The sequence below is a fragment of the Vombatus ursinus genome, unplaced genomic scaffold, assembly GCF_900497805.2.
Source record: "Vombatus ursinus unplaced genomic scaffold, bare-nosed wombat genome assembly UNPS02000577.1, whole genome shotgun sequence".
NCBI lineage: Eukaryota > Metazoa > Chordata > Mammalia > Diprotodontia > Vombatidae > Vombatus > Vombatus ursinus.
The window spans coordinates 283,714-296,193 of NW_020940355.1; positions in this window are offsets into that span (position 1 = coordinate 283,714).

Here is a 12,480-nt window from a genome sequence, read left to right on the forward strand (position 1 = left end):
TTTGGTAAGTGGGGCCACTCGAGGAGAAACCCATCTCATTTGATTTCCATAGCAACCTTCCAAGGGAGATGATTCAAGTTTTTTTTAATACTCATTTTACAGATGAGGAAACTGAGGCTTAAAGAGGTCAAGTGACTTGCAGGTTTGAGATTAAATCCAATGCCCTTTCCGCTATACTATACTACACACATAAATGCTTCATAAGTTCACAGATGAAAGTGCTCAGAACAAAAGTTCTTTCATGTTAATCATATTTATTAAGCATATGCATTGTGCTAATTGCACAGAATACAAAGATGAAAAACTGACACAGCCTCTGCCTGTAAAGAGTTTATAATAATAATAGTTATTATAGTTAATATAATATTAGTATTAAGGTTAATATAGGGAAAGGCTTCACCCAACCTCATTTTTTTACTCATGGTACTTTCCTTAAACTACTAGGAATAGAGTATGTTGTCAGCAACTGGCTCCATGATCTGAGGGTCAACTCCAGGTTGATCCAATGACAGATAATCATTCAGTGGGTGGAAATTCCAGGCAGAAAATAACAAAACGGGTAGCAGAGATTGTCCTGAATAAGGAATGTGCCTTAGCCTCAGGTTATGACCTGGAAGTTCATTTTTTAAATAAATGTTTTTATACATTTGTTTTGTTTTATTATCATTTGTCTCATAAAAATGACTATTGCAAATACATACATTACCACTTCAAGGATCCATGATTTTATTGGTGTCCATGTTTTCTCCATCAACAGAGATTGCAACTCCTCTCTGCTTTAGTAGACATTCTTCATGAGATTTTGTGATTGAAGAAATTTGTTACCTGGTAGCCAACCTTCCGGTGAGGAATGTTTCCAAACTTAGCTAGCCTGGTTCTTGAACAGCAAACAAAATAGGTAACCAGGCATGTATTTGAAGCCTTTACAGATTGATGGAACTTGAGTTTAGATTTTAAAGGCATAACTTTTTTTTAAAACTTTTTAAAATATAATTTAAAACTATTTTGTGCCAGTACAATATATTAATTTTTACAAATGTAAAATTTTATCAGCTGTTAAAGCATTTGCAAAAACCACACATTCTGCTCAGCTAAAGGCATAACTTTTAAGAAGCTAGGTTCACCTCCACGTGATAGTAAAGCAATGGGATGAACTTTCATAGAGCATGGTCACAAATAATTATGGATAATAAAGATTATGGTTGAAGTTAACTGAAGTTTTATTGCATTTTGTTACTAAGTCCTTCGAATAATGACACAAAACTGAGAGCTGAATTTTGAAGGTTAAGAAAAATGTGGTAGTGTCCAACCAGAGAAACCGCTCTACATAGCCTTTCAGCAAGTTACAAATCCAGATTTGTATATGGGAAATATTGGAATGGTGCTTAACAGGTAGCAGAGAGGATAGAGTGCTGGACTTAGTCAAGAAAATTTGAGTTTAAGTCTTACCTCAGACACTTAGTAGCTTCAAAGCTTTGGGCAAATTACTTAACTTCCTTTGCAGTTTTCTCAACTGTGAAATGGAGATAATAATAGCACTTATTTCATAGAGTTGTTGTGAGGATCAAAGGAGATATAAAGCAATTTGCAAATATTAAAGTGCTATGTAAATGCTAGCTATTATTATTAATACCTTAAGGTCATAGGATTATTGACTATGAAAATTCATTGATGAAACTTTGATTTCATGGGCTATTAATCAATCAACATTTATTAAGTGCCTACTATGTGCCAGACACTGTGTGAAGAGCTGGAGATACAAAAAGAAGAAAAGACAGTTCCTGCTCTCAAGGAGCTTACAATCTAATGGAGAAGACAACATGCAAACAAATACATACAAAGAAAGCTATATACAGAATAAATTGGAAATGATTACTAGAGGGAAGGCATGTTTTTTTAAGAGGGGTTGGGGAAGACTTCCTGTGGAAGATGGGATTTTAGCTGGAACTTATAGAAAGCCAGGCAGATCAGCAGTCAGAGTGGAGGAGGGAGACCATTCCAGGCATGGAGGACAGCCAGAGACAATGCCAGGAGTTGAGAGATGGAATGTCTTGTTTGTGGAATAACAAGAAGGCCAGTGTCACTGAATGGAAGACTTATGTGTCAGGGAGTGAGGTGTAAGAAGAGTGGAAAGGTTGGAGGGGGGTAGGCTATGAAAGGCTTCGAATGCCAAACAGAGCATTTTTTATTTTTGCTCCTGGAGGCAATAGAGAGTTACTGGAGTTTATTGGGGGGGGGGGAGTGACATAATCAGACTTGAACTTTAGGAAAATCACTTTAGTGGTTGAATGGAAGATGAATTGGAGTGGAGAGAAACTTGAGGCAGGCAGACCCACCAGCAGGCTATTGCAATAATCCAGGTGTGAAGTGATGAGGGCCTGTTCCAAGGTGGTGGCAGTGTCAGAGAAGAGAAGGGGGCATATTTGAGAAATGTTGCAAAGGTAAAATTGACAAGCCTTGGCAGCAGCTTGGATATGGGGGGTGAGAAAGTGAGGAATCCAGAATGATGCCTAGGTTGTGAACTTGAGAGCCTGGGAGGATGGTGTTGCCCTCTACAGTAATAGGGAAGGTTAAGAGGCAGAGAGGTTTTAGGAGGAAAGATAATGAGTTTGGTTTTGGGCGTATTGAGTTTAAGGTATCTACTGGACATCCAGTTCATGATGTCTGAAAGACAGTTGGAGATTTGAGGTGACTAGAGAACTTGGAGCGGGATAGGTAGATTTGAGAATCATCAGCATAAAGTTGGTTAATTAAATCCATGGGAGCTAATAAGATCACCAAGTGAAGTCACATAGAAGGAGAAGAGAAGAGTGCCCATTAGGTACTCCTTTCACTCATGCAGATGGAAACCTCTACTCATCTTTTCATCCTGTGCAATTAATTAGTATTAGATATTCATTGGAATTATTGAACAATTAATGTACAATTATCCCTTCCATGTTGTGACTTTCCCCATTGTGGTTTTAATATATCTGAAGGTCATCATAAGAAATTAAATGAGAATTTTTTGGGAGTTTTGCAGAGTCACAGATGACACAAGAAGACCAGCAGATGATACAGAAAAAGTTTAGAAACTTAGAAATGCATAATATCTATATCTATATCTATATCTATATCTATCTATATCTATATCTATATCTATATATATCTATGTCATATCAATATATTTTATCTCACAGTACTGAGGTTGAGAGGGATTAAGTGATTTGCCCAGGGTCACATAGCTCATAAGCAGAGGAGGCAGGATTTAGTACTGTAAACACCCCATAAAAGAAAAAGAAAAAATTCAGACTTCTTCTCTGGTACCCTGGAAGGGAGGATCAAAAAATTTTACATGGATTTTCCAGATTATGGTATGCTGCACCTCTAACCCCCATGATGTGGGAAGGGATAACTGTAGTCTCTTCCTTCTTTTTAGGTCCAAATTGGTGTCACTTGCTCCAGGAAATTTTCCTTTACAATTTCCCATCTCCTTTTCCCCCAGCTGAAAGGGATCTCTCTTCCCCCTCAACTTTTGCCTCTCATGCTGGCTGCATCACTCCTTTGTATCCATACGCTCCCTAGTTATTTGGACAGATAGCTGAAAGCTCTTTGAGACTGTGGTCTTTGTCCTATTATATCTTTGTATTCCAGGTGCCTAGCACAGTGTCTTTCACAGAGTTTAGTACTTAATATACATGTTTGTTAAAATGAATGAAAGTGAATTAAATTGACATTAGAAAAACATATACTACAGTTGTTTCATTAATTCTAGAAACCAAACTGCTGTTAACCAATAACCTCAGTATCAGTGACATAATTTCCTGAAAAATTGCTATTTTGTAATGGTTAACCACCCACTTAGCTGCTCGCAGCAGGAGGTAGTTTCCCTTTCATCACAGTCTTCTGTTGTTATTATCTTACACTGTGATTTTAGTGATTGCGCCTTTAAAACAGCAACAAGGGGCCAACAACCCTCCAGGTAGTGAGAAATGGAATAATTTGGTATGGTAATTTTTAATAAGCTAAAGAAAACCTTCCTGAAGGTAATAATATAAGTTGACAGTGTTACATTAGACATTACATTTCTCTAGGTTAGTGAGTGAAGGAGATCAAGCCTCTTGATCTGTATACTTTCTGAAATGTAGTGGCCATCCTAGATCTATCAGAGCTAGTATACTTTCTATGGGCAGCTAGGGGGCACAGTAGATGGAGCACTAGGCCTGCAGTGAGAAAGACTCATCTTCATGAGTTCAAATTCAGCCTCCAACACTTACTAGCTGTGTGACCTTGGGCAAATCACTTCACCTTGTTTGCCTTAGTTCTTCATCTGTAAAATGAACTGGAGAAGGAAATGGCAAACCACTCCAGTACCTTTGCCAAGAAAACCCCACAAGGAGTCATGAAGAGTTGGACACAACTGATAAACAACCAAACAAAACACATTCTCTACCAGTGTGGCCAACAAAGGATATAGGGAGTCTTTAAAAAAGAATTTTTTTTTTGTTTGAGAAATTTTGAAGGATCGGGGCCAGTTGAAAATTTGGAAGATGGATAGAAGATTCAGAATTAAAGCAGCTTAAACTTTCTTAGACCTAATCCAGCTTGTGTTGTTCTTACCTCTAATCAGATAGCAAACAAAAACACCAAAAATATAAAGCAAGCACAGTTTACTAAAAAAAAAAAAAAGAGAGAGACAAAGAAAGAAAAAGGAATTTCAAGTATAAACTGATTATAATTTTCATTGCCATGACATACTAAAATATTAAAGACAGACAGCAAGCTTCAAATTACTATGCCAGGGTGTATTGACTTTCCTTGCAGAAAATTCATACATTTGCCTTTTTTTCCTTTGCCAAAACTCAAATCATAAGAAAGTATACATATAAGCAAAAAATCTACAAGTATAGTATGTTCAAATGAGAAAGAACTGCCAACCGATTTTAAAGTATAACCTAAATCCAAAAGTTCTCTCTGTATCACACTGTGTAATGTGTCCGAAAGTATTCTATTAGTACTGCCATGGTGCAGAAAATGAATAGGAATTTTACTCATTCTAATTTAGAGAGGTATGTCTATGTTGAGAGGGAGAGAAAGAAAATCTAATTACAAGCAGAAAAAAAGGAATAACTGCCATATGTGGAGTAAGATTTGGAGCTTACGTTGTCTTGTTTCATAAGTGTTTTCTATAACAAAGGTTTAGATATCAAAAGCACTAGATCACCATGGAGGGAGAGATCTCTTTATTTAAAAAGCTTGTACAAGCACAAGCACATTACAATGAGCTCTTTGTGAGAGCCAGATAATTTCACAAGTGGAATGATGTTAAGAAAAAGTACACAATTGCATATATATCTACTATTTGTTTGATCACTCACTCAACATTTATTAAGCACCTACTGCTTTAAAGGCCCTATCAACCAACATCGGAAGCTTAGCAGCAACTTTACTATGTACCTCTACCCCCCATTTCCTAGGCAAAAATAACTTAAAAATCAATTTCAAATGTAAATTAAAAACAAATCCAAACACCTTACTATATTATCTACTCCCCATAATTTGTTCATTCTCCTTGTTCTACAGTTGTTCCCAGGGACTAGAGTAAACATGAACAAAACAAACAAATAAATCAATAACACAAATTCTTTATGTGAACAATGGGCTTATACAATATGTTTATGCAACCAACACAATGCCTAGAATATATTAGCCATTTAATAAATGCTTGTTGAGTGTTGAAGGAATGTGAGCCAATTAAAAAAAATAATGCAACAATTTCTTTTTTTTGGAAACATTGGTTTTGTCTTTTGTTTTTATTTCACCTTCATTTCTCAATACATTTCTTCCCCTCCCTTACTCAGTGATATATCCCTTATCACAAAGTATAAGAAAGAAAGACTTAAAGAGAGAAAGAAAAAAGGAAAGAAAAAAAGGAGAGAAAGGAGGGAAAATAGGTCAGCAAAATACATTTAGTAAGTCTGACATTCTGCTCTATAGGTGAGAGGAAGATGTAAATAAAATGATTTCTAGATAATGATGTGACTAGTAATCTCAATTTTAAGTACTTAACAAAGTGATAAAACACGAATACCTGGAGTTCAGTCCTTTCTGCTTCCAGATAAGGTCTTGTTGCATGTCTGCCTGGTAACTCCTGAAGTTCAGCAGTCACTCAGATTTGGAGATTCTATACTTCTAGATGCCAGAGTCACTTTTGAATCTTCCAAGCTGTGAATCTCTGTTCTCTTATACTAGAGAGGCCATTGGGTTTGACTGTACACATTTAGGAATAAATCAACTGGCCAACCAAATAAAGTGTGTGGTGGGGTAGTGGTGGTAGTCAGTTATACTGATCAGGGGCTCCCTAAATTACAAAACCAGGTTTTAAAATATTTTACATGTATAATGAATTGCCTGTTTTTTCCCAGTGACTCTAACTCTGAGGTTACTAGCACTTCTATGGATTGAGAACAACAACCAAGCTGTCTAGGGATAATAGCACCATCTGGTGGCTACCACAGAGACCTATTTAATACTCTATACAGAAATGTACAGAATGCAGTGCGAAGGTTGGGGCTAGGGGATATGGATGGAGGGCATGGAATGGGTCACAATGTGTGCTCCATTTCCAACCCATCACTGATGTTTTCATAGAGGGGAAATAAGGTTAAAATAAGCACCAAGTTGAAAAGGACAAAGTTTTAAAGGACAAAATAAGTCATACCTAGGCAACATGAAATCTGAGGTGTAGGTGGAAGCAGGGAGGGGCTATTTTTCTGCTTTTCTCTGGTTCTGCTGGTGGATTAATGGACTATTTGAATATGTAAGAGCTTCTTGTCATTTTAAGTATCAGCAGGTGGAGGTACTCCTCCTTCCCTGCTTCTCCTTCCCAGTCCTACCAGCAGTATAGAAGCTGTCAACTGATGAGCCTGGAGGAGTTGCTCAGATGTAGTGCACCCTTCTAGGGATTAGGAGTTGTATGGTCTCAAAATGGTCAGAATTTGAACCTAGGTATAACCCTGTATGGGGCCTGGGACTTTGTAGTAAGAAATAACCTAGTTAGTTAGGCAGGTATATATTGGAACCAGGTAATTATGAGTCAGGGACCAGAGTAAGAAAATAGGTAGGGATACACCATGGATATAAGTAATTTGGAATGGTATCAAAGAAAGTGTCCTGAATTAAGGAGTCAGACAGATTGCATTGTCATTAATGCAACAGGACTAGAGAAATAGGAAGAGAATGGAGAAGGGAAGCAGAACCCAAGGGGACCCCAATGCTAAGTAAGAACTTATTTTTATTATTTTATTTTTATTAATTTATTTTTAGTTTTCAACAATCACTTCCATACACTTTTGAGTTTTAAATTTTTCTCCCGCTCTCCCCAAGATGGTGTGCAATCTGATATAGGCTCTACATATATATTCCTATTAAACATATTTTCACATTAGTCACGTTGTAAGGAAGGATTAGAACCAATAGGAGGAACCACAAGAAAGAGGAAATGAAACAAAACAGAAGAGAGCTCTTCCCATTCACATTCACAGTTATGATTACTATCTGTGTCTTTCTCTCCATCCTATTTCCCCCCATTTATGCTTTTCTTTCTCCTTTCTCCTTTTCCCTACTCACTAGTGTTTTGCTTTTGACCACCACCCCTTTGAGTCCCCTCTCCCTTCTATTAGCTCCCTCCCTTTTCTTCCCCTTTTCCCTTACTACTTCTTCCCTCCTTCTATCCCCCCTCCCTTTTCCTTCCCCTTTTCCCTCCTACTGCCTATAGGGCAAGTTAGATTTCTATACTTAACTGATTATGTTATTCCCTCTTGGAGCCAAATCTGATGAGAGTAAAATCAAACAATGCTCATCTCCCTCCCTTTTTTCCCTTTACCATAATAGATTTTTGTGCCTTTTCCTGTAATACAATTTACCCTTGTCTGTCTCCTCCTTTCCTTTTCTCTCAGTACAATCCCTTAATTAGATCAGATTAATCCACTTACTTAGATCCATTTAACCTACTTAGTTTTTTTTATCATTACATCAAAGTCAACTTATACCCATCCTCTCTCTCTGTATATGTATACCTCTTTAAAATGGTATAATAACAATACAGTTAGTATTACAAGTTAGTATTACAAGAGTTACAAGTGTCATCTTCCCTTGTAGGGATGTAAACAGTTTGCCCTTATTAATAGCATGTTGTTTTTTTCTGTCCTGTTTACCTTTTTAATGTCTCTCTTGAGTCTTGTATTTGGAGATCAAATTTTCTGTTAAGCTCTGGCCTTTTTATCAGGAAGGTTTGGAAGTCCCCTATTTTGTTGAATGTCATCTCCTCCCCTGAAAGATTATGCTCATTTTCACTGGGTAGTTGATCCTTGGCTGTAATTCAAGTTCCTTTGCCTTATGGAATATCGTATTCCACACCCTTCAGTCTTTTAATGTAGAAGCTGCAAGGTCCTGTGTAATCCTGACTGTGGTTCCATAATATTTAAATTGTTTCTTTCTGGCTACTTGCAGTATTTTCTCTTTGACCTGGTAATTTTGGAATATGGCTACTATATTCCTGGGCGTTTTCAATTTGAGATCTCTTTCAGGAGGGTATTGGTGGATTCTTTCTATGGCTATTTTATCCTCTGGTTCTAGGACCTTAGGGCAGTTTTCCTTAATGATTTCCTGAAAAATGCTTTCCAGGCTCTTTTTTTCATCGTGGTCTTCAGGTAGACCAATAATTTTTAAATTATCTCTCCTGGATCTATTTTTCAGGTCAGTTGTTTTTACTAATGAGGTATTTTATGCTTTCATCTACTTTTTTTATTCTTTTGTTTCTGTTTGACTGATTCTTGCTCTCTCATAGAGTCATTAGCTTCCACTTGCCCAATTCTAATTTTTAACAAATTGTTTTCTTCTATTAGATTTTTGTCCCTCCTTTTCCATTTGGCCCATTTTTTTTTTAAGAGTTCTTCTCCTCAGTGAGTTTTTGTGTCTCCTTTTCCGTTTGGCCAATTTTGCTTTTTAAGGAGCTGTTTTCTTCAGTGTACTTTTTTTCCAGTTGGCCAATCGTGTTTTTTAGGGACTCGTTTTCCTTAATGTACTTTTTTCCATTTGGCGAATTGTATTTTTTAAAGACTTATTTTCTACAGTTAATTTCTGTCCTTCATTTTCCAAGCTATTGACTCTCTCTTGCGTACCTCTCATTTCTTTTCCCATTTTTTCTTCTACCGCTCTTATTTGATTTTTAAAATCCTTCTTCAGCTCTTCCAAGAAAACTTTTTGGGTTTCAGACCAGTTAATATCTCCTTTTGAGGTTTTGGATATGGTTTTGTTGACAATGCTGTCCTCTTTAGAATTTCTGCCTTGATCTTCAATGTCCCCATAATAAGAGTCTATGGTCATTGTGCATTTCTTTTTGCTCATAGTGTTTGCTTATTTCCTGACCTTTAAAAAAATTGAGCTCTCCTGCTGGGGAGCAGGGGGCACTGACCCAAGCTTCTTGTGCTGGGAACCCAGGGCCTGGTCACTGGCTTTGTGTGCTAGGCCTCAGATGCTGGCATTTGGAGGCTATAAGGTTCTGGCAACTTACCTGGTGTTGGGCTGGAATCAGCAACACTGGAGCTCTAGGGGTAGGGGTGGAGAGTCTGGCCCCTGGAGGATGCCTGCTCACCTGGGCCTTTCGCTCCTTTCTTTGACTCCTTGCAGATGGATGTTTCCTTGTTGCAGGATATTTCTCCACCTGGAGTGGAGTTGTGCTTCCCAGAGTTTTGCTGAGGTACCAGGAGACTTAGCTGCCAGAGAATGCCATGGCACATAATGGTTTTCTGAGTCGGTGTCCACTGGTTCCCCTGCCCTTACTGAGGCACACAGGGGTCCTGGTGTTGGTGTTTGCCTGCTCCAACACATGGGGTTCAGGATCTCTCCCTGGTATGCTGAGGTAGGACTTTCCGTTAGGTTGCTGGGATGCCTCCCTCCCGTTCAGTACTGCTCCATCCCCTCCTCCAGGGCAAGAGGCGCCTTTCCCATTAATCCCCCAAGCTTCATGGGCTACAGGACTGCTATACTCCATCTTTCTGCTGGTTCAGCTGTTCCAGGATTTTTCCTGAGGCGATATTTTTTGGGCTTTCAGAGATTAATAATGGAGGGTGAGAACAACTTACTTCTTACTTTGCCATCTTGGCTCCTAGAAGCCTAAGTAAGGACTTTCAAATAAATGACTTAAGACTTTCCTCAGTGGTCTTGGACCATTCCTTTCTTAAAAGTAAGGGACTAGAGCTTGGTCAGGAAGGTTTTAGAATCAATTTGCCTTTCTGTCTAAAATCTGCTGTTTAATCTTCCTGCTTCCATGAAACTTCTGTGTCTGTCTCTGGTGATAGAAATATAGGGGTGGCTCAAGCAAGGGGTTTTGATGGAGGCTGGTTACTCTGCACTGAGATGAATGGAAACCTGGAGAGACAGAATTTCTAGGAAATTAACAATTAATTTGTTAATTAGGCTAACCAGCAATCAATAAATTTATGGTTAGTGGTTTCTCTCAGTAACCAAAGATGCCAAAGGAGACCCTGAAACACCTTAAATCCCTTCTGAAAGGGAACTCCCCAACAGGTGAAAATCAACTCAATACATATAACTGTATGCCATGTATTTGGTGTGACATTGATGTCTAATTGGCATGACATTGGCTTGTAATTGGCATGATGTTTGTGTGATATTGGCATAATGTTTAATATTGGTATGATATTGGTGTGACATTTGTAGTGTAATTTGTGATATTGGTATAACATTGGTATGCAATTGGTATGACATTGGTATGTATTTGGCATTATGTTTGCATGATATTAACTGATGTTTAATATTGGAGTGATGCTGGCATGTAATTGGCAAGATGTTTGCATGAAACTTGCATGTAATTGACACACAATTGCCATGACAGAGACATGATATTGATGTGACACTGCCATGATATTGGCATTTCATAGCTGTTCCATTGGCATGGCAGAGGTGTGAAATTGGTGAATCATAGCCCTGTTCCTCCTTCCGAGGAAGATGGTTCCCTAAGGAGCCACAGCCACACCACCTAAACCAGATTTTGCAACCACTACTCCTTTGCTCAAAATCCCACCAAGCTAAGCATGGTCAGACCCTCTTCCAGCACCATAACTACTTCGTACTTGGCAAGAACTACTTCTATGAGCTACCAAGGAGGTTCCAATTGGGGGCAGGGGGAGTGTGACACTGGAGTGACAGAGAAATGTGACATTGGCATGACATAGTCATGATACCAGCACAACAGAGGCATGTCATTCTTGCAACAGAAGCACAGCATTGGCATGATGGAGGTGTGACATTCGCGTGACAGAGGCATGATTTTGGTATGAAAGTGGTACAATTGGAGGTGTCACAGCGGCACAACAGGTAAGACAGGGGTGTGGCATTGTCATGACATAGCCTGACAGAAGGACAACACATTCATGACAGAGGCATGGCATAGCTACAGCAGAGATGTAACAGCCATGATAGATGTGTGACATCAGCTTTGCATACCTGTGACAGATTATGACATAAACTGGCAGAGTATGACAGAGGCGTTCTGTAGCCATGACTTGGGAGCCTGTTAGCATCCTTCCACCTCTCTGGGGGTAGCCTTCCCACAGTCTCCTAGATCCCAACAGGCTCCCAAATATATAGCACAAACAGACAATAGAGGAGCCCTTCCCCTCCCCCATCCAGTTCCCATTGTCTGATCCTTCCTGTCTGAATGCTAGCCCTCCCCATCTCCTCTACCCCAGGCCTCATTTTCTTTACTTGTTAAATGAAGATAGTTTAATTTGGTGGTCTGTGAGGCTCTTTCTAGTTCTGAAATTCTATGGAAAACATTTTGCCAATTCCCCAAATATTCCTTTATTAATTTCTTTAGTACTTTGATGTCTTGTGAGCTCATCAGTGCGGCTACTTCTTCCAATGGTACAGAGTGTAACTCATTCATCTTTTCTTATCCTGTGCAATTTTTGTTCATCCTCCACATGGGACCATACAATGTGTCAGGGGCCTTAATCTGGGTCTCATAGCATAGTGGATAGAGTGCTAGACTTGGAGTCAGGAAGATCTGGGTTCAAATATTTATGACCTATGTGACCCTGTTACTTAATCTCTCGGCTTCTTTGGTAAAATGGGGATAATAATTGATAATAAAAAATGCTGATAATAAAAGATGAGTCTTCCTGACTATTTAGCCACCTAACTATCCCCACCTACTTTATAAGGTTGTTGAAATGATTAAATAAGAAGATATATGTAAAGTAATTTGTAAACCCTAAGGCTCTCTAGAAATATTATTATTAATTAGCAGTAGTATCTCTTGATGTTGCTTGAATGATGCTGCATCATATTGGCTTTCCGCCAGTTCTTCCGTGTTATAATTATATGACCTGCTCACTTCCTTTTCCAATATATATGTCTCTGATAATATAATTTATGCCACTTCTCTATACAACTCATCACTGGTAATAGTAGACA